Source organism: Ahaetulla prasina, chromosome 2, assembly GCF_028640845.1.
Source record: "Ahaetulla prasina isolate Xishuangbanna chromosome 2, ASM2864084v1, whole genome shotgun sequence".
NCBI lineage: Eukaryota > Metazoa > Chordata > Lepidosauria > Squamata > Colubridae > Ahaetulla > Ahaetulla prasina.
The window spans coordinates 274,907,800-274,931,955 of NC_080540.1; positions in this window are offsets into that span (position 1 = coordinate 274,907,800).

The following is a 24,156-nucleotide window of genomic DNA, read 5'->3' on the forward strand; positions in this document are numbered from 1 at the left end:
TAAATCTGCAGTGCTATTAATCTTCTCATAGTTCCCATCACCAATCTCTTTCCACTTATGACTGTATGACTGTAACTTTGTTGCTGGCAATCCTTATGATTTATATTGATATATTGACCATCAATTGTGTTGTAAATGTTGTACCTTGATGAACGTATCTTTTCTTTTATGTACACTGAGAGCATATGCACCAAGACAAATTCCTTGTGTGTTCAATCACACTTGACCAATAAAATTCTATTCTATTCTATTCTATTCTATTCTACAAATGATGGGATCTTGTACTTTGTATCCTAAAATCCCAATCTTGTCTGGTTTGCTAGGATTTCTTATGTACACCCCAACCATGTTCATTCGTCATCTTCAGGCTTCAGCTTCGTGCTTCTGGGAATGAGAATGAGACTTCGTCGAAACGTCGCCAAGACACTTCCAATTTTACACGGGAGAAAACCCGAACAACCAAAGACCTATATACAAACACCCGTGAAAACCTTTTCTGAGGTTTTCACGGGTGTTATATAGGTCTTGCTGTTCGGCTTCTCCTGTAAGATTGAAGTGTCTTAACGCTTCGGATAATCTCATTCATCTTCAGGCTTCAGCTTCGTGCTTCTGGGAGCAATGTGTGATCACAGCTGTTTCTTCCTTTTAACTGCTAGTGGGGGTTTGAACTGATTGGGTGGGAGCTTGGCTGTGCTCTGATTGGATGGGGGTTTTTCTGTGCTCTGATTGGCTGGGGGTGTGTCCTGTGTTGGTGGGGGCTTGGTTGTGCTCAGTCTAGTCTGTGCTGCAGGGGGATTTGAGCTGGTGAGCTGCATAGCTGTTGTTTGGCTTTGTGGTCGTGCTACATCTTCATAGTGGGTGTCAGTCTGCTGCATGAATGGATTGGAGGGGTTTGAAATGGCTAATGTTGAGTTAGAAAATCAAGGAGTATATGAAATCCCATGCACCGCCTGCCCCACCACATACATTGGACAAACCAACAGAAGAATAAGTGCACGCATTGAAGAACACAAGAACTCATTCAAAAAAGAGGAACCAACTTCTTCCCTGGTCCAACATTTTAAAGTCACAGGACATGATATTGAATTTAAAAAGACCAGAACTATCGCCAAAACTGAACACTTTAACAACAGAATAATCAGAGAAGCCATTGAGATAGAAAAACGCCCACACAGCATGAACAAACGAGATGACACCTCCCGCCTACCAGCCATTTGGAAACCCGCCCTTATTGACAAACGAGTCCCTAACACGAGGAATGACACCAGACCCACACTCACAAGGTCCACACAGGATGTCACCACCGCACATCCACCCAGAAAGCAGACCCAAACCCACACTGATCATGAAGCACGACCAAGGACCAGAAGCCAGACCGCAGCTGCAACATTAGCCATTTCAAACCCCTCCAATCCATACATGCAGCAGACTGACACCCACTATGAAGATGTAGCACGACCACAAAGCCAAACAACAGCTATGCAGCTCACCAGCTCAAATCCCCCTGCAGCACAGACTAGACTGAGCACAACCAAGCCCCCACCAACACAGGACACACCCCCAGCCAATCAGAGCACAGAAAACCCCCAGCCAATCAGAGCACAGCCAAGCTCCCACCCAATCAGTTCAAACCCCCACTAGCAGTTAAAAGGAAGAAACAGCTGCGATCCACATTGCTCCCAGAAGCACGAAGCTGAAGCCTGAAGATGACGAATGAGACTTATATATATATATATATATATATATATATATATATATATATATATATATAACTATATATATATATAACTATATATATATATATATATATATAATATTACAACTAATATTTTATAAGATGATTAGACCCTCTTTGGACTTCCAGCCTTGTAGAAAATGATTTGTGCTCTCTGTTTCATTAGGCAGATTATTCCTCCTTACCAATATTTTGATAGAAACAAAGTAGAAATATTTTGATAGATAGATCAAAATTCAAATCCTTGCCTAAAGCTTAATTAATGACATTGTGCGTGTGTTGCAGCCTAAACCATATCATAACTTTATTGCAGGGGGTATTATTCAGAACACCACAAAGATTCGTGAAAGAAAGATGACATACAAATTTACCAATCAAACAATGCAGACTGAGTACAATGTTATCCTCTATGTTTCTATATAAAACAATTAAAGTTTCAATTGATTTAAATAGAATAACATTAAGTATATGTTTAATCTTTACAATAAAATTACTGGAATGTAATAGTTCTTATCTTTAAGTAGTTTCTCCCTTTTTTTGTTTGTCATCAACAGCACATTTAGAATTCATGTCAAAACATAAAATACTGTTAAAATGAACCAAAAGTCATATAAAATGTCATTTGAGAATTATCCCTATTGTTATAACTCAATTCATCAGAAGTTGATGTCCTTGCTATAAATTAAAATGGGATTGAATGAGAATAGATTTTTCTTTTCTTTTTTACTTGACATATGGACCTTTGATTAAGAGGTAATCTGTTGTAACAGGATTTTCAAGTGCATATAATCACAAAGGGAAGGAAGTCCTTGCAAGGAAGTCTATTTTCTGTCACATCTATTGTTAATTTATTGGTTAGAAGAAAATTATTTCCAGAAGTTGTGAGTAATAACATTATTTCAAACTTAATAAGATTTCTTCCTAAGTAGCTAAAGTCACAAGGAGAGGCAAATGCCTCAGTACAGCAGAAACTACACCTCCCTTCAGCTGCCAACTAGGCAGAAGATGCTACTGTTATCCTGGTTTAGTATTCTAGATTATCTAGATTAATTATTACCTAAAACACTTTGTAACTTAGAATTAGCATTTAAATATTATGTTTTTTCCTCTCCCTCCTAGTAGCTTTTTCTTTTATGTTGTAATTTTTTCTATGGTAAGATTAAGATTAAAATTTTTATTTTTATTTTTATTTATTTATTTTGTCAAGCATGTATAAGATAACAGATATAAGTATAAAGATGATTTTGAATACATGAAATAGATACAACTAAATGGGGACATTAGGGCAGGGACAGTAGGCACATCGGTGCGCTTATGCATGTCCCTTACAGATCTCAGGAATGGGGTGAGGTCAACAGTAGACAGTCTAAGTTTAAAGTTTTGAGGCTTGGGGAAGAAACCAGAGTCGGGTAGTGCATTCTAGGCATTGACCACTCTGTATTTTCTGCAATCGAGTTTAGAGCAGTTTACCTTAAGTTTGTATCTATTGTGTGATCATCTATGGTTGCAGCTGAAGTAATCATTGACAGGTAGATAATTTTATATCCTACGCTTAGGTCAGACCAAAGGCAGCATAGTTCTAAGTTGTCTAAGCTCAAAATTTATAATTACAAAAAATATAAATATAAAAATTATGAAGATAGTGGCATTACTTCTCATTTAACCCTCACGTCAGATTTTTAGATTACATGTTATTGTCAGGAAGGATTTCAATGTCTTCATTACTAAATAAAACCAGTCTTCTATTACAAGCATAATAGGATCTGTGTTATTTGCCAAACTTGTTTTGAAAACTTGGATTACTGCTTAGAGAATAGAAAGAGGTTGAAACAATCTTAGATCCAGGGATGAAAACCAGCAGGTTCTGACAGGTTCTGGAGAACCAGTAGCGGAAATTTTGAGCAGTTCAAAGAACCGGTAGCAGAAATTTTGAGTAGTTTGGAGAACCAGCAAATGCCACCTCTGGCTGGCCCAGAGTGATGTGGGAATGGATATTTTGCAATATCCTTCTCCCAGGAGTGGGGAGAGAATGGAGATTTAGCAGTCTCCCACCCCTGCCATGCCCACAGAACTGGTAGTAAAAAAAAATTGGATTTCACCACTGCTTTGATCCAATGGAACTGGTGACAGAATAATATATCAATCTCTACCAACATCCAGTCCCACCTATATATGCATACAAACATGAAATTCCCTTGGAGTTTTATTCCCAACCAATTGCAAGGTGCTTGGTTGGAAAACGTTAATGTCAGCCCTGGTGGCCATCTTTTTCCTTGGATCTTCACTTAGTGCTGTGGGTAACTGGAAGGGGGGATTGCATGGAGTTCTAGAAATATTTAGCCATAATAACATTCTTTTCTCTGGGAATCAAGGACAGTCAGCCTGCACCTAGAGTGGCGTGACTGGGAGGCATCTCCAGCTGGGCCGGTGCATTGATTGGCTAACACAGAGATAGGGTGTAAAATAATTGCAGTATATTCAGGCAAAAGTACATTCACAGAAGAACAAGCAAGAAAGGAACTAAAATTCAATTTACCTTCCTGATAAAGTAGATTATGAACAATGGGTAGGTATTATCCTTTTATAACTGCTGTCAAAGGACAGGCCTATGTTCTTTTTAAGGTTGAAACAGAAAAACAACGCATGTCCTAAATGTCAGTTCCTCTAATTGGATGCTCTAACAAATATAGTTGTTTTCAGATTAACAAAGCAAGACATGATGGTTTGATGGATGCTGCTTCAATTTTGTCTAAGGGATTCATATTCTTGCCTGAAGCAGAACTGCAGAACTTTTGATCTGAAAGTTCATAGACTGTATTTGCCTTTATCATTCTTATGGAAAGGAGAAAAACTGATACAATCAAATAAAAAAATAAGGAAGGGTTTGAAAGAGGTCCAGAATAGAATTTTGCTGAAAATCAATTCTACATCATTTGACTATTTTCATTAGATGGGGAAAAATAGCATTCACCCACCCACCCACCCACACCCCTAAGAATAGAGTTTCAGAAAAATACTTGTTGATCAGATTTATTGCTTTGATGCTCAGATGCCTGTGGTCTATCCTCTGAAAATTCCACACACATTTGCTGGCGAAACGTGAGGAAATCTGTTGCCAAGACCATTGTCACTATATCCTGATGCCCAACATTACTTCTTCCATTGCTTGAAGGGAAGGGAAGGGAAGGGAGGGGAAGAAAAACATTTCCATTTGTTGACTGGAGCCTATCAGACATTGGACTTGTCAGGGCATATAACATTTGAGTCCTTCAGGAAAGCAAAATTATTCTGCCCATGCTTTTGATTTTTATTTCACTCCAAAGGGCACCTATGCTATTAGGTAGCAAATGATGAATCTTTATAAATTGCACAGAGTATAAGTTGAGACAAGACAGCGTTTGAATAGTTAGACATCCAGTGACCTTTATTCAAATTTAAGAATATTCAGAATGCATAGCATGCTTGATTTCTCTGTAGGACTATGATTTCAGAAATATTTACTTGGATGTACAATTTGTTTTTTTGGTACTGTCCATGGGGTTTTCATGGCAAAGATACTGGAGTGGGTTGCCATTTCCTTCTCCAGTGGATCCCATTTTGTCAGAGCTCTCTGCTATGACCTGTCCGTCTTGGGTGGCCCAGCACTGCATAGTTTCATTGAGCTATGCAAGCTCCTTCGCCACAACAAGGCAGTAATTCATGAAGGGGTATTATCCATGAAGGAATCCATGAAGAGAACTACCTGAAGTATAGGCAGGATTTTGAAGAGGCAGAGGAACTAGAGATTAAATTGCCAACATAGGAGTGGTGTGGTAGCTTAGAGATGAAGCTCTCGCCTCACAATGAGGAGGCTGTGTGTTCAATTCTAGGTAGAGGCAGATATTTGTAGGGTTTCCTGCCTGGGCAGGGGGTTGGACTAGAAGACCTCCAAGGTCCCTTCCAACTCTGTTATTATGTTATATGCTGGATCATGGAGAAAGCTAGGGAGTTCCAGAAGAACATCTACTTCTGCTTCATTGACTATGCTAAAGCCTTTGATTGTGTGGATCACAACAAATTGTGGCAAGTTCTTAAAGAGTTGGGAGTACCATTATTTGTCTCTTAAGAAACCTATATGTGGGTCAAGAAGCAACAGTGAGAACTGGACACGGAACCACTGATCGGTTCAAAATTGGGAAAGGAGTCCGGCAAGGCTGTATGCTGTCACCCTGCCTATTTAACTTATATCCAGAGCACATCATGAGAAAGGCAGGGCTAGATGAATCAAAAGTTGGAGTTAAGATTGCCGGGAGAAATATCAACAAACTCAGATATGCAGATAATACAGGGGTGAAATCTAAAAATTTTCCCTACCAGTTCTGTGGGTGTGGCTTAATTGGTGGGCGTGGCTTGGTGGTCAGATGACTGGGTGGGCATGGCCAATAACAATAAATAATAAAAATAATAAAGTATACAAAACAATAAGTGGTACCAAAAACCATCTTTCACACTTTACACACACACAACACAACACAACACAACTCACACACACACAGTGTAAAAGCAGCTGCACTTCACCCAAAATGGCCCTTGCAACAAGCAGGAACCTCACACAGCCACAAAAAGCTCAAAAACCAACTTTCACACTTTACACACACACAACACAACACAACACAACACAACTGATTCACACACAATGTAAAAGCAGCTGCGCTTCACCCAAAATGGCCCTTGCAACAAGCAGGAACCTCACACAGCCACAAAAAGCTCAAAAACCAACTTTCACACTTTATACACACACAAACACACACACACAAAATGCCAGATACAGCTTTGTGAGATTTTGTGTGTTTGTGTAGTTAGAGTAAAACACTACAGAAACACACAACATCTCACAAAGCTGCACAAATATTATATTTTATTATTTTATTTTATTTATATTTTTTAGATCAGGGGTCTCCAACCTTAGTAACTTTAAGGTATGTGGACTTCAATTCCCAGAGTTCCTCCGCCAGAAAAACAGGCAGATTAGTTGCTCACTGAGGAAATAGATTAGCTAGCAACTGATTCTGTCTGTGCTGAAACTGCTCCTTTCGGGTTGGGAAAGCCATGTGTTAGATCAGTAATCAGGTAAGTGCCTTAGAATCTCTTAAAAGGAAGTTTTCTACAAGCTGTTCGGCTGAAGAGCTTGTAGAAAACATGTTTTTTAAGGTTCTGCTGATGAGGAACTCAGGTGAGATCGCCAGAGAAGCCTTTTAAAAAAAGAGTTTAAAGGCTCTGCTGATCTCAGTTGAGCCCTGGGATCCTCAAAGGCTTTTTTTTACTTTTAAAGGCATGTTTTCGGCTGAAGAAAAACTGCTTTTAAAAGTAAAAAAAAAAAACAATCCTCTGCTGATGGTGCAGCTCAGCAGAGGTAGTGGGGGCAGGGCCAGGGATTTTTGCCACTGGTTCTCTGAACCAGCATCTGCCATCACTACCGGATCGGGCAAGCCAGTCCGAACCGGGAGCATTTCACCCCTGAGATAATACCACTCTAATGGCAGAAGGTGAAGAGGAACTAAAGATCCTCCTGATGCGGGTGAATAAGGAGAGTGCAAAAGTTGGCTTGAAACTCAACATTAAGAAAACTAAGATCATGGCATCGAGCCCTCTCAATTCCTGGCAAATAGATGTAGAATAAATGGAGGTGGTGACAGATTTTATTTTCTTGGACTCCAAGATCACCGCAGATGGGGATTGCAGCCAAGAAATTAAAAGACGCTTGCTCCCGGGGAGAAAAGTTATGGCAAATGTAGACAGCATACTAAAAAGCAGAAACATCACCCTGCCAACAAAAGTGCGTATAGTGAAGGCTATGGTTTTCCCAGTTGCAATGTATGGCTGTGAAAGTTGGACCATAAGAAAGGCTGAGCACCAAAGAATTGAAGTCTTTGAACTATGGTGCTGGAGAAGATTCCTGCGAGTCCCTTGGACTGCAAGGCAATCAAACCGGTCAGTCCTAGAGGAGATCAACCCTGACTGCTCTTTAGAAGGCCAGATCCTGAAGATGAAACTGAAATACTTTGGCCACCTAATGAGAAAGAAGGGCTCACTGGAGAAGAGCCTAATGCTGGGAACAATAGAGGGCAAAAGAAGAAGGGGACAACAGAGAACAAGGTGCTGGATGGAGTCACTGAAGCAGTAGGCGTGACCTTAAATGGACTCCAGAGGATGGTAGAGGACAGGAAGGCCTGGAGGAATGTTGTCCATGGGGTCGCAATAGGTTAGACATGACTTCGCAACTAACAACAACAACAACAACTTGTTAGACTTCATGTAGCATGACAATAGTACTGATTCTCTAGAAAGTCAGTTTATTTCATATGTGGAAAAATAATTCACCAGAAATGCCAAAATGGAGGGGTCCAAACAATTATTTATTAATCTAAAGCTAACAGATTACAGTGAGCCACTGGTATTCTGTACCTAGATATATATCAAGAACAAGAGCTACAAGGTTTCATACATTTGATTATATTTGATCATATCATTACTAAGAAAAGAAGGTCACCACAAAAGGAGACACAGGTATCTGTCATGGGATGAAGTTATGAAAGACACATTCCTATAAAGAGAACATAGTACCTTTGAGCCAGCATCCTTTTTATTATTTTAAAAGGTTGACCCTGAATTTTCACTGTGTGAACTGTACAATCAACTAGGCATTACCAGGCAGAGACAGGTACCATATTAATACTTTTAAGAATGATACATCAGAAATAAAGGCATCTCTAAGCCTAGGAAGCACATATGTAATGTGATACAAGTAAAAATAAGCAAGGTTACAAAATTAATTCAATCTCAGTTATTATTCTAGCACATATTGGTAATGACAAAAGCTTCATAGACCCCAAATAACAGTGTGCGTGGAATATTGTTCAATTTCTGCCTGTATGCTCTTGCTCTAGCAAGCCAGTCAATAGAAATTGTTCTACTGCAGATAAGAAAGAAGCTCCATATACTATGATTTATGTACTGCTAAACAGGAATGAAATGAAAACACAGATGAAACCATATGTGTGTGTATGCACATTTGTGTGGATCAATCCTAAGATTTCTGTCCTTGGCTTGCATGAGTTTTGGTTGAAACATCTGACTGGTCTACATCCACTTATTGCTAAGCAATTTAACAACATACTTCAAGGAGATGAAATTGCTTGGTTCACACCTGACCATATCCAACTTGATAATAAACAATCCAACAAAAGGGTTAGTATCAGGCAACTACAAAATTGTTTACTGGCCTGGAAGCTGAGGCATCCAATATCATCTGTTTAAAAACAAGCTCTATCCACCTGAGCAGAAAGAAAAGAATTTTAGAAAAATTGTAAGAGAAAAAAGACCAATTTGAATGTAGAATAGAATAGAATAGAATTTTATTGGCCAAGTGTGATTGGACACACAAGGAATTTGTCTTGGTGCATATGCTCTCAGTGTACATAAAAGAAAAGATACGTTCATCAAGGTACAACATTTACAACACAATTGATGATCAATATATCAATATAAATCATAAGGATTGCCAGCAACAAGTTATAGTCATGCAGTCATAAGTGGAAAGAGATTGGTGATGGGAACTATGAAAGGATTAATAGTAGTGCAGATTCAGTAAATAGTCTGACAGTGTTGAGGGAATTATTTGTTTAGCAGAGCGATGGCCTTCGGGAAAAAACTGTTCTTGTGTCTAGTTGTTCTGGTGTGCAGTGCTCTATAGCGTCGTTTTGAGGGTAGGAGTTGAAACAGTTTATGTCCAGGATGCGAGGGATCTGCAAATATTTTCACGGCAAATATTTTCATGTAGCATGGATTGATAGCAAGAGGGCATTTGATTCCCTGCCACGTGATTGAATAATAGATAATAGAATAGATAATAGTAATAGTAATAATAGTAATAATAGTAATAATCAAATGTCTAGTGACATCCCGTCAAGACCTTATGAATTCTCGGTTTCCAGTGAAGTTGGCCAACTAAATGACACACCCAGAAAAAGATCCTTGAAGGGTTTTTCCCTGGCTGTCACTTTTTCAACTTACCAACAGAAGGAACTGTCATTCCTTTAGTTTATAGCAGGGGTTTCAAACTCAAGGCCTGGGTACCAGATCCAGCCCACGGGGTGCTTAGTTCTGGCCCATGGAGCCAGCCTGGAAATAACAAAGGACCAGTGCCTCTGCCAGCCAAAATAGGGCATGGGGGGCACATTGCCCCTGCACCCCGTTTTTGGCCTGAATGGCCTCCTGCAGCACTCTGCCAGCCAAAACTGGGTGTAGGAAGGCCTGGTACCCCCCACCCCTCCATGCACCATTTTGGCTGGCAGAGTGCTGCAGGAGGTAGCACCTTCTTTACCTTCTCTTTAGCAGCATCTGCCAACTACAACCAGGTACCCTTCAAGATCTGGATGGCTGTTGTTCAGAAGAGCCGAAAACATCTGGCTCTTCTTCCAGGTCTTTGATGAGAGAGAGTGAGGTCCCTCGTATCACTGAGTTTGTCGTCTTTTATCTTAATCTTTTACCTGTGATTGATTTAATTGTATTTTTTTTTAATTGTTGTGAGTCACCCAGGGTCATTGGGAATTGGGGGTATATCAATTTTGTAAAGTAATACTAATATTAAGTCCTCCTCTAGGGCTGTGTCAGAGGTAGTAACAAAGATTGATAGACTGTTGGACATACAGTTTTTAGAGACATCTGGAGAAATTGTCAGTTCATTTATGCTCTGCTCCTATACAAAAGAGTCAAGCCCCATAGCATCTGGGGATGCTACGTGTCTTTAATCTCTACATTATGGAATTGAGACGATTTGTGCCAGAAAGTAAACCTCCCTTTATCTGGGATAGTTGTTTTGAGTGCAAAGGGAGAAAAATGCATCTTGAGCCCGTGTCAAACGTCCACCAAGGCCATGCCCTACATGACCACATGCCCTCTGCCCCGCCCTCTGGCCCTCCAAGATCAAACACTACCCTGATGTGGCCCTAAATGAAATTTAGTTTGACACCCCTGGTTTATAGGACTCTCCTGGGTTAGGGAAAGTCCTAGAATCATCCCACAAGATCTTCCAATAAAGCCAAGGTCTGCAAATATCTTCAGGAGCTTTGCTTTGAAGCAACCTGCATGTTGAAAGTTATGGGCTGGTGTTGCAATCAGTTTGTTGTTGAAGAAGCAAAGCAGCCATTTTGGAATTTATTTTTCAAATGGACATTTTCAAATCGTCTTCTCTTTCTACCGTAGAAAGATAGCATGGCTACATAAATGAATCTTAGTTCCAAATGGAATGCTACATGTTCAATAGATAGAAGGCTTATGTTTTATTCTTTTTCACTGGAGGAATTTGTTTTTCAGCACAAGATTGAGGGTCGGGTTGAGGCAATAAAATTTCTGTCCAAGAACAGAGAATTTACTTGGTAAGGCATCTCCATGTTCATTTTTCGACCCCTAACAGAATTACAGGCTCCCAATGAATTAAGCACCTCCTTCCTATGGCACCTTAGGAAAGTTAAATCATTCAACTGTTTCCACTCAACTCCAATTTCATTTGAACTGTCAGTTCACAACGCTTGGGTAAAAGAAAGGATAATTTTCTATCTTGCCTCATATCTTTAGAGGGCACCTATTTCCTCTCTTTTAGATGTTAAAACAGTTTCAGTCCGCAGCTATTGTAACTTCTATAAACTTTGATAAGAATAAAATTACAAGTGAAGAAGTTTAGAAGGAAAAATATACTGAAACCTGATTGTAAGGGAATTGAAAAACAATTATGAGCTAATATTGAAGATAAATTGAACTGATGGGTGTGCTTTACTAAAATTTAGGGTGATTGGTAATCAATATTTTTATGCCTGTATAGGGATTTAGTTGCATTGTTAGTCTGATATCAGTCTCTAAATGCTCAGTTTTTAATGGCTGTTGTTTTATGAGTTGTCCCAAGAGGGGGGGGCTCACTGAAGTATTCAGTATCTTGATGAAAACAATGCATTTGGATATAAAGAACTTCATATTCCTCTTGGGGGTAAAGATTTTCTTTTGAGCTATATGGATTGCATCTTTTGTGTGGGTTTGCTGAATTGTACACAATGTGGTTTGAACTAAAGGAAAAAAAATGCAACTTAAATCTTTGCAAGTTTTATTTTCATCTAGCCCCGTAGGAACTTCATATGATGAATATGATGGTGATGATATGTATGTGCATATTTCTTAAAAAAACTTTCCATTAATATAGCAGAACCCCTAAGTATTATCTTTGATAAAGCTTTCACTACCAGTTCTCTTCCCAAACTTTGGTCACTAGCCACAGTCATCCCTATCTTCAAAAAAGGAGACCCCAGCTTAGTCGAAAACTACAGACCGATCTCCCTTTGCTGTGTCACCTGCAAAGTCATGGAATCTATCATCAACCAATCCATTACCTCATACTTAGGAACAAACAACCTACTCTCCAACAAACAATTTGGTTTCAGAAAAAAATTATCATGTAACTTACAACTTCTGCACTGCAAAAACATATGGACTTCAAATCTTGATCAAGGCAAATCAATAGATGCAATCTACATAGACTTCTGCAAAGCTTTTGACTCAGTAGTACACGATAAACTTCTCCTAGAACTAACATCCTATGGCATTTCAGGACCCCTTCACAAATGGATATCTGCTTTTCTGTCTAACAGACAACAAGTGGTCAAAATTGGCAATGCTCTATCAAATCCTGTTCCTGTCAAGAGTGGCGTTCCTCAAGGCAGCGTTCTTGGACCAACACTCTTTATACTATACATTAATGATCTTTGTGACCATATCTCAAGTAATTGTGTTCTCTTTGCTGATGATGTCAAACTATTTAACATCACAGACAATACTTCTATCATTCAAAACGACCTTGATCATCTAACCGCTTGGTCTAAAAATTGGCAGCTCCAAATTTCAACCAGCAAATGCTCAGTCTTACATATAGGAAAAAAGAACCCAAAAACTAAGTACATACTAGATGGACATTACCTTACAGATGACCCCCATCCCGTTAAAGACCTTGGAGTTTTCATGTCAAATGATCTAAGTGCCAAAGCCCACTGCAACTACATAGCAAAAAAAGCTCTAAGAGTTGTAAACCTAATCTTGCATAGTTTCTTTTCCAAAAACACCACACTACTAACCAGAGCATATAAAACATTTGCTAGACCAATTCTAGAATACAGCTCGCCTGTTTGGAACCCTCACCACATCTCTGACATCAATACAATTGAACGTGTCCAGAAATATTTTACAAGAAGAGTTCTCCATTCCTCTGAAAACAATAGAATACCCTATCCCACCAGACTTGAAATCCTAGGCTTAGAAAACTTGGAACTCCGTCGCCTTCGACAAGACCTAAGTTTAAGCCTCCAGTCCCCTAATCATCTTTGTTGCTCTTCTCTGCACTCTTTCTAGAGTCTCAGCATCTTTTTTACATCGTGGCGACCAAAACTGAATGCAGTATTCCAAGTGTGGCCTTATTATACTAAGGCATTATGTTGTTGTTGTTAGTTGCGAAGTCATGTCCGACCCATTGCGACCCCATGGATAACGTTCCTCCAGGCCTTCCTGTCCTCTACCATCCTCTGGAGTCCATTTAAACTCATGCCTACTGCTTCAGTGACTCCATCCAGCCACCTCGTTCTCTGTTGTCCCCTTCTTCTTTTGCCCTCTATTGTTCCCAGCATTAGGCTCTTCTCCAGTGAGTCCTTCCTTCTCATTAGGTGGCCAAAGTATTTCAGTTTCATCTTCAGGAGCTTTGCTTTCTGAACCAGTGAGCAAACAACATCTTGTCTGAAGGCAGCTTCACATTGAATATATTAAAATAGTCTAATCTGATTATAAGCAAAATGGAATGCAGTTGTGTTAATGTCTAAGGATGCTTGAAAACATTAACATTAAATTCTACTAACAACTGACCGAACTAGCATTGTTGGTACTAATATTTCTTCGGATGTTTGCATTTCTTTGTATTGTCTGATAGTAATTCTGACCAAAACCTACAATAACCACCCGCATAAGAAAATATATGAAATGCAAAACATCTAACCAACTTCAGATGATCTCAGCGAAGCTAAGCAGGGAGAATCAGATCCACTTATTGTTTTATTTTCATCTAGCCCCGTAGGAACTTCATATGATGAATATGATGGTGATGATATGTATGTGCATATTTTGGAAGCTCTCCGGACTAGGACCTTGATCTTTTGCCTGGTGGCCAAGTCCTAGCAGCACTGCTCTGCATATTTTGGAAGCTCTCCGGACTAGGACCTTGATCTTTGCCTGGTGGCCAAGTCCTAGCAGCACTGCTCTGCATATTTTGGAAGCTCTCCGGACTAGGACCTTGATCTTTGCCTGGTGGCCAAGTCCTAGCAGCACTGCTCTGCATATTTTGGAAGCTCTCCGGACTAGGACCTTGATCTTTGCCTGGTGGCCAAGTCCTAGCAGCACTGCTCTGCATATTTTGGAAGCTCTCCGGACTAGGACCTTGATCTTTTGCCTGGTGGCCAAGTCCTAGCAGCACTGCTCTGCATATTTTGTAACTGCATGAAGAATTTAAAGCCTGATTAAGTCTTGCAATCCATCTGATATCCTGCCGCCAGATTGTTAAACATTTTAGAATTGTTCTCAGAAACCTATTAAAAGCCGACGAAAATGGTTAGATAATGTTATGTGAGTTTAAAATTGGACTCCCATCAGCAGCTTTGCTTTCTGAACCAGTGAGCAAACAACATCTTGTCTGAAGGCAGCTTCACATTGAATATATTAAAATAGTCTAATCTGATTATAAGCAAAATGGAATGCAGTTGTGTTAATGTCTAAGGATGCTTGAAAACATTAACATTAAATTCTGCTAACAACTGACCAAACTAGCATTGTTGGTACTAATATTTCTTCGGATGTTTGCATTTCTTTGTATTGTCTGATATCAGTCTCTAAATGCTCAGTTTTTAATGGCTGTTGTTCTATGAGTTGTCCCAAGAGGGGGGGGCTCACTGAAGTATTCAGTATCTTGATGAAAACAATGCATTTGGATATAAAGAACTTCATATGATGAATATGATGGTGATGATATGTATGTGCATATTTTGGAAGCTCTCCGGACTAGGACCTTGATCTTTGCCTGGTGGCCAAGTCCTAGCAGCACTGCTCTGCATATTTTGGAAGCTCTCCGGACTAGGACCTTGATCTTTGCCTGGTGGCCAAGTCCTAGCAGCACTGCTCTGCATATTTTGGAAGCTCTCCGGACTAGGACCTTGATCTTTGCCTGGTGGCCAAGTCCTAGCAGCACTGCTCTGCATATTTTGGAAGCTCTCCGGACTAGGACCTTGATCTTTGCCTGGTGGCCAAGTCCTAGCAGCACTGCTCTGCATATTTTGGAAGCTCTCCGGACTAGGACCTTGATCTTTGCCTGGTGGCCAAGTCCTAGCAGCACTGCTCTGCATATTTTGGAAGCTCTCCGGACTAGGACCTTGATCTTTGCCTGGTGGCCAAGTCCTAGCAGCATTCCTCTGGTCTACTAATTTTGTCACTTTGTCAAAGAATGCAATAAGATTAGTCTGACATGATCTGTTTTTGACAAACCCATGTTGGCTTTTGGTTATTATTTTGTTTGTTTCTAGGTGTTCGGTGATTCATTGCTTGATTATCTTTTCAGAATCTTCCCTGGTATTGAGGTCAGGCTGATAGGTCTGTAGCTTTATTAAAATAATAATTAGATTTTAAGCATTTATTTTTTCCAGTTGTCTCTAGGTGGACTCTTTTTATTTACTGAACTACCAGCTAAATTATACAGTGAAAGCTAATTAATGTTAAAGGGATATTTTATTTACTGAACTACCAGCTAAATTATACAGTGGCTGATTTGTATAATCTGCACCTTCAAAAAGAAAATTGGTTAATTCTTTTTTCAGTTCAGGTTATTAAATTTACAAAATTGTTAGGACAATAGCCTTCTGCAGGTGAAAAAATATTCTTCTCTTTTAGTGTCCACTTTAAGCTGTTTGAAGTCAACTCCTGTCTTTTTTCATTAAAAAATAATAATTAGATTTTAAGCATTTATTTTTTCCAGTTGTCTCTAGGTGGACTCTTTTTATTTACTGAACTACCAGCTAAATTATACAGTGAAAGCTAATTAATGTTAAAGGGATATTTTATTTACTGAACTACCAGCTAAATTATACAGTGGCTGATTTGTATAATCTGCACCTTCAAAAAGAAAATTGGTTAATTCTTTTTTCAGTTCAGGTTATTAAATTTACAAAATTGTTAGGACAATAGCCTTCTGCAGGTGAAAAAATATTCTTCTCTTTTAGTGTCCACTTTAAGCTGTTTGAAGTCAACTCCTGTCTTTTTTCATTAAAACAAATAATAATTAGATTTTAAGCATTTATTTTTTCCAGTTGTCTCTAGGTGGACTCTTTTTATTTACTGAACTACCAGCTAAATTATACAGTGAAAGCTAATTAATGTTAAAGCTAATCAGTTACCACATAGATACTATGCATATTACCTATGTCAAATCACATACAATATTTTCATTCGAGAGCATGTGAATTGTTTGCAGACAATTGTCAGGTTACTGCTGAAGATATCTAGGAAAATCTGCTGTTGGGAATAGCAGGAAGATACAGTGGCTGATTTGTATAATCTGCACCTTCAAAAAGAAAATTGGTTAATTCTTTTTTCATTAAAAAATAATAATTAGATTTTAAGCATTTATTTTTTCCAGTTGTCTCTAGGTGGACTCTTTTTATTTACTGAACTACCAGCTAAATTATACAGTGAAAGCTAATTAATGTTAAAGGGATATTTTATTTACTGAACTACCAGCTAAATTATACAGTGAAAGCTAATTAATGTTAAAGCTAATCAGTTACCACATAGATACTATGCATATTACCTATGTCAAATCACATACAATATTTTCATTCGAGAGCATGTGAATTGTTTGCAGACAATTGTCAGGTTACTGCTGAAGATATCTAGGAAAATCTGCTGTTGGGAATAGCAGGAAGATACAGTGGCTGATTTGTATAATCTGCACCTTCAAAAAAGAAAATTGGTTAATTCTTTTTTCAGTTCAGGTTATTAAATTTACAAAATTGTTAGGACAATAGTCTTCTGCAGGTGAAAAAATATTCTTCTCTTTTAGTGTCCACTTTAAGCTGTTTGAAGTCAACTCCTGTCTTTTTTCATTAAAAAAATAATAATTAGATTTTAAGCATCAGTTAACATATTAACTTGAACACCTCCCAAGAAGGGGATAAGAACTTTAATTTTAAAGAGAAGAATTTAATGTTAAAGGGATATTTTATTTACTGAACTATCAGCTAAATTATACAGTGAAAGCTAATTAATGTTAAAGGGATATTTTATTTACTGAACTACCAGCTAAATTATACAGTGAAAGCTAATTAATGTTAAAGCTAATCAGTTACCACATAGATACTATGCATATTACCTATGTCAAATGACATACAATATTTTCATTCAAGAGCATGTGAATTGTTTGCAGACAATTGTCAGGTTACTGCTGAAGATATCTAAGAAAATCTGCTGTTGGGAATAGCAGGAAGATACAGTGGCTGATTTGTATAATCTGCACCTTCAAAAAGAAAATTGGTTAATTCTTTTTTCATTAAAAAATAATAATTAGATTTTAAGCATCAGTTAACATATTAACTTGAACACCTCCCAAGAAGGGATAAGAACTTTAATTTTAAAGAGAAGAATTTAATGTTAAAGGGATATTTTATTTACTGAACTACCAGCTAAATTATACAGTGAAAGCTAATTAATGTTAAAGGGATATTTTATTTACTGGACAAAGAAGGAAATCTAACAACTATTAGAATCATAGAGTTGTTAAAAATGGCAAGGTTACAACAAAATAAGTTATGAAATGGCGCTCAAAAGATTAAAATGGAGACCCTGGACTCGTTCACAGGAAAAAAGCGCACCAGCGTGCCTACCGTCCTTGTCCTAATGTTTTCTTTTATTTGTATCCTTTTCATGTATTTATAATTATGTTTACACGTGTATGTGTCATAAAATACATGCTTGATGAAATAAATAAAAATTAAAAAAATTTTTTTGTTTTTCTCAGAAGTCATTCTATTAACTTGGTGCAGTCTGTAGCTTTATTAAAATAATAATTAGATTTTAAGCATCAGTTAACATATTAACTTGAACACCTCCCAAGAAGGGGATAAGAACTTTAATTTTAAAGAGAAGAATTTAATGTTAAAGGGATATTTTATTTACTGGACAATGAAGGAAATCTAACAACTATTAGAATCATAGAGTTGTTAAAAATTGCAAGGTTACAACAAAATAAGTTATGAAATGGCGCTCAAAAGGTTTAAAATGGAGACGCTGGACTTGTTCACAGGAAAAAAGCGCACCAGCGTGCCTACCGTCCTTGTCCTAACATTCTCTTTTATTTGTATCCTTTTCATGTATTTATAATTATGTTTACATGTGTATGTGTCATAAAATACATGCTTGATGAAATAAATAAAAATTTAAAAAAAATTGTTTTCCTCAGAAGTCATTCTATTAGCTTGGTGCAGTCTGTAGCTTCATTAAAATAATAATTAGATTTTAAGCATCAGTTAACATATTAACTTGAACACCTCCCAAGAAGGGGATAAGAACTTTAATTTTAAAGAGAAGAATTTAATGTTAAAGGGATATTTTATTTACTGAACTACCAGCTAAATTATACAGTGAAAGCTAATTAATGTTAAAGCTAATCAGTTACCACATAGATACTATGCATATTACCTATGTCAAATCACATACAATATTTTCATTCAAGAGCATGTGAATTGTTTGCAGACAATTGTCAGGTTACTGCTGAAGATATCTAAGAAAATCTGCTGTTGGGAATAGCAGGAAGATACAGTGGCTGATTTGTATAATCTGCACCTTCAAAAAAAAAATTGGTTAATTCTTTTTTCAGTTCAGGTTATTAAATTTACAAAATTGTTAGGACAATAGCCTTCTGCAGGTGAAAAAATATTCTTCTCTTTTAGTGTCCACTTTAAGCTGTTTGAAGTCAACTCCTGTCTTTTTTCATTAAAACAAATAATAATGAGATAATAAACAGTACAAATTAAACAAAAAAAGGAACTGTAAATGCACAAAAGAAAAAAGGAATAGAAAGAAAAATAGAAAAGAAATGAAAATAAAAATATAGTAAAGAAGAAGAAAATAAATATATAAAGATTTATTCCTCCTTTATCACTCAAGTATAAATAATTTTAGGAGTTTATTTCCTTCTCTTAAAATAAACAAGCTGTCCCTTGCATATCCCATCTCTTATCTATAAACAAATCCTTAAAGCTGGTATCAGCAAAAGTCCATTAAGAGTTACCAGAGATAACAACACATCAATTTTAATTTTGATCAAATAAACCAACTTTAGATTCCTTCTTTTTACCTCTAACAATCTTAATCTTTAGCCCTTTCAAATGACACCCCAGAATTTGATTTTTCTAATTATTTTTTCTTTCTCCCTTCTGACAAAATTATTCAAAACTTTAATAAAACTCCTATTTAAATCCAACATAAGTAAATTCCAAAATAAATTCCCCTTTTAATAATAATAATAACAACAGAGTTGGAAGGGACCTTGGAGGCCTTCTAGTCCAACCCCCTGCCCAGGCAGGAAACCCTACACCATCTCAGACAGATGATTATCCAACATTTTCTTAAAAATTTCCAGTGTTGGAGCATTCACAACTTCTGCAGGCAAGTCGTTCCACTTATTAATTGTTCTAACTGTTAGGAAATTTCTCCTTAGTTCTAAGTTGCTTCTTTCCTTGATCAGTTTCCACACATTGCTTCATGTTCTACCTCAGGTGCTTTGGAGAACAGCCCAACTCCCTCTTCTTTGTGGCAACCCCTGAGATATTGGAACACTGCTATCATGTCTCCCCTAGTCCTTCTTTTTATTAAACTAGACATACCCAGTTCCTGCAACCGTTCTTCATATGTTTTAGCCTCCAGTCCCCTATCATCTTTGTTGCTCTTCTCTGCACTCTTTCTAGAGTCTCCACATCTTTTTTACATCGTGGCGACCAAAACTGAATGCAGTATTCCAAGTGTGGCCTTATTATACTAAGGCATTATGTTGTTGTTGTTAGTTGCGAAGTCATGTCCAACCCATTGCGACCCCATGGATAACATTCCTCCAGGCCTTCCTGTCCTCTACCATCCTCTGGAGTCCATTTAAACTCATGCCTACTGCTTCAATGACTCCAACCAGCCACCTCGTTCTCTGTTGTCCCCTTCTTCTTTTGCCCTCAATCTTTCCCAACATTAGGCTCTTCTCCAGTGAGTCCTTCCTTCTCATTAGGTGGCCAAAGTATTTCAGTTTCATCTTCAGGATCTGACCTTCTAAAGAGCAGTCAGGGTTGATCTCCTCTAGGACTGACTGGTTTGATCGCCTTGCAGTCCAAGGGACTCACAGGAGTCTTCTCCAGCACCAGAGTTCAAAGACCTCGATTCTTTGGTGCTCAGCTTTTTTTATGGTCCAACCTTCACAGCCATACATTGCAGCTGGGAAAACCATAGCCTTGACTATACACACTTTTGTTTTTAATTTGTCAGATAGTTCTTTATGCATCCATGCTGGTTTCTTTTGAGATCTATTATTTTTCTTCTTCATTGGTATTGTGCTAGACTGCGCTTTATATAATCTCACTTTTCAAAATTTCCCAAGCTTCTTGAGTTGTTTTCCCCCTGAGGATTCTCATCCATTGAATCCTTCTCAAGCTCTCTCTAAGTTTATTGAAATTAGTTCTCTTAAAGTCCAAGACTCTAGTTTGACTTTGTTCTACAACTTGTATTTGCTTAATGTCGAATTCCAATATTGCGTGATCACTTGCCCCCAAGGTTCTTGTAGCTTCAACACCTTCTATCATTTCATCTCTGTTAGTGAGAATTAAGTCCAATATGGCTGATCCCCTTGTTCCCTTCTCTACATTTTGGGAAACAAAGTTGTCTGCTAGGTTTGTTAGGAACCTGTTGGATCTTCCACTTGGTGCAAAGTTTGTCTCCCAGTTGATGTCAGGATAGTTAAAATCTCCCATTACTACTGTGATGTGCTTCCTACATACCTTAGTTAGCTGACTAGCAAAAAGTTCATCTACTTCCTCTATTTGGTTGAGTGGCCTAGAGTATAGACCTATGGCAATATCGTTTTTCACCCCTTTTATATTGACCCAAATACATTCAAGATGATTTTCATCATTGTTGTGCTCTATTTCTGTAGAGATGTAGTTATTTCTTATATATAGTGCAACTCCACCTGCTCTTTTATTTGGTCTATTTATTTTAAATAATTTATATCTCTCTAGCTGTATGTTCGATTTGTGGGTTTCATCCCACCAAGTTTCCGTAATGGCAACAATATCATATCTGCCCTCATTTACTTGAATTTCTAATTCACCCTGTTTATTCCTCATACTCTGTGCATTGGTGTATAGACATTTGAGTTCATTTTGATTGACCTTGTGTTTACTGTCTACATAACCTGTGTTGTGCCTGACTGCCCCTACTTTCTTGCCACCTGTTGGTTTAGTGCACATGATATGGCACTCACTATTAAATGCTTGGTTTTGCTTGATAGCAGGGCTGATAATCTTACCCGCACAGACATCTATGTTACATGCACTGATGACCCTATTAATTTGTATTGCTGGGGACAGAAATTTTCTGTATCAATTAATTCTCTGTCCCTACTGTTCAGTTTAAATGTTTATCCAGAAAAATCTGTGAATGTGTTGCTAAGTAACTCAGTCCCTTTCTTAGAGGGATGCAATCCATCTCTTTTGTACAGTTTTTCATTGGACCAGTTGCAGACATCATGACTAATAAAACCAAAGCCTTCCCTTTTACACCACTCCTTTAGCCACACATTAAATTCCACTACATGCTGGCCTTTACCTTTTTGTTCCTTATATATTGGTAAAACATCTGAAAAGATAAGCCTACAACCTATTCTACTAAGTTCATACCCCAAGATCTGGAAATCATTCTGCACAGAAAGTATATCCTTTCGGGACAGATCATTTGTGCCAAGATGTATAATAGCATCAACATCACAATCCTTACTGGCATTCTTGACTATCTTAAGAATAAGCCTCTTGTTGGCAGTAGCATCAGGTAGACACCTGACCTCTTTCAAAACCTCCATATTCTTTTCCTAAATTTACATCCCTTACAATTAAATCACCAATCAGAAGGTGGCTTCTCTTTTTGGATACCGTGCTCTTCTTTTGTGACCGATCTGTAATACTGATTCAAACTTTCCCCTTTCCAAAGTAAGTTCTTCATCTCAGATCATGATCCCTTGTTCCTTCTCTACTTTTTGGGAAACAAAGTTGTCTGCTAGGTTTGTTAGGAACCTGTTGGATCTTCCACTTGGTGCAGAGTTTGTTTCCCAGTTGATGTCAGGGTAGTTAAAATCCCCCATTACTATTGTGATGTGCTTCCTACATACCTTACTTAGCTGACTAGCAAAAAATTCATCTACTTCCTCTGTTTGGTTGGGTGGCCTGTAGTGTAGACCTATGGCAATGTCATTTTCCCCCTTTAATATTGACCCAAATGCATTCAAGATAATTTTCATCATTGTAGTGTTCTATTTCTGTAGAAATGTAGTTATTTCTTATATATAGTGCAAATCCACTTCATCTTTTATTTGGTCTATTTCTTTTAAATAATTTATATCCCTCTAGCATTTGTGGGTTTCATCCCACCAAGTTTCCATAACGGTAACACTATCATATCTGCCCTCATTTACTTGAATTTTTAATTCACTCTGTTTATTCCTCATACTCTGTGCATTGACATTTGAGTCCATTTTGATTGATCCTGTGTTTATTGTCTTAATAACCTGTGTTGTGCCTGACTGCCCCTACTTTCTTGCCACCTGTTTGATTAGTGCACATGATATGGCACTCACTATTAAATGCTTGGTTTTGCTTAACAGCAGGGCTAATAATCTTACCCGCACAGACATCTATGTTACATGCACTGATGACCCTATTAATTTGTATTGCTGGGGACAGAAATTTTCTGTATCAATTAATTCTCTGTCCCTACTGTTCAGTTTAAATGTTTATCCAGAAAAATCTGTGAATGTGTTGCTAAGTAACTCAGTCCCTTTCTTAGAGGGATGCAATCCATCTCTTTTGTACAGTTTTTCATTGGACCAGTTGCAGACATCATGACTAATAAAACCAAAGCCTTCCCTTTTACACCACTCCTTTAGCCACACATTAAACTCCACTACATGCTGGCCTTTACCGTTTTCTTCCTTATATATTGGTAAAACCTCTGAAAAGATAAGCCTACAACCTATGCTACTAAGTTCATACCCCAAGCTCTGTAAATCATTCTGCACAGAAAATACATCCTTTTGGGACAGATCATTTGTGCCAAGATGTATAATAGCATCAACATCAGAATCCTTACTGGCATTCTTGACTATCTTAAGAATACGCCTCTTGTCTCTGCTGGCAGAGCACCAGGCAGACACCTGACCTCTTTCAAAACCTCCATATCCTTTCCTAAATTTACATCCCTTACAATTGAATCACCAAACAAAAGGTGGTTCTCTTTTTGGATACCGTGCTCTTGTGTGTGACCGATCTGTAATACTGATTCAAACTTTCCCCTTTCCAAAGTAAGTTCTTCATCTCAGATCATGATCCCTTGTTCCTTCTCTACTTTTGGGAAACAAAGTTGTCTGCTAGGTTTGTTAGGAACCTGTTGGATCTTCCACTTGGTGCAGAGTTTGTTTCCCAGTTGATGTCAGGATAGTTAAAATCCCCATTACTACTGTGATGTGCTTCCTACATACCTTAGTTAGCTGACTAGCAAAAGTTCATCTACTTCCTCTGTTTGGTTGGGTGGCCTATAGTATAGACCTATGGCAATATCGTTTTCACCCTTTTATATTGACCCAAATACATTCAAGATGATTTTCATCATTGTTGTGCTCTATTTCTGTAGAGATGTAGTTATTTCTTATATATAGTGCAACTCCACCTCCTCTTTTATTTGGTCTATTTCTTTTAAATAATTTATATCCTCTAGCTGTATGTTCCATTTGTCAGTTTCATCTTCAGGAGCTGGCCTTCTAAAGAGCAGTCAGGGTTGATCTCCTCTAGGACTGACTGGTTTGATCGCCTTGCAGTCCAAGGGACTCACAGGAGTCTTCTCCAGCACCAGAGTTCAAAGACCTCGATTCTTTGGTGCTCAGCTTTTTTTATGGTCCAACCTTCACAGCCATACATTGCAACTGGGAAAACCATAGCCTTGACTATACACACTTTTGTTTTTAATTTGTCAGATAGTTCTTTATGCATCCATGCTGGTTTCTTTTGAGA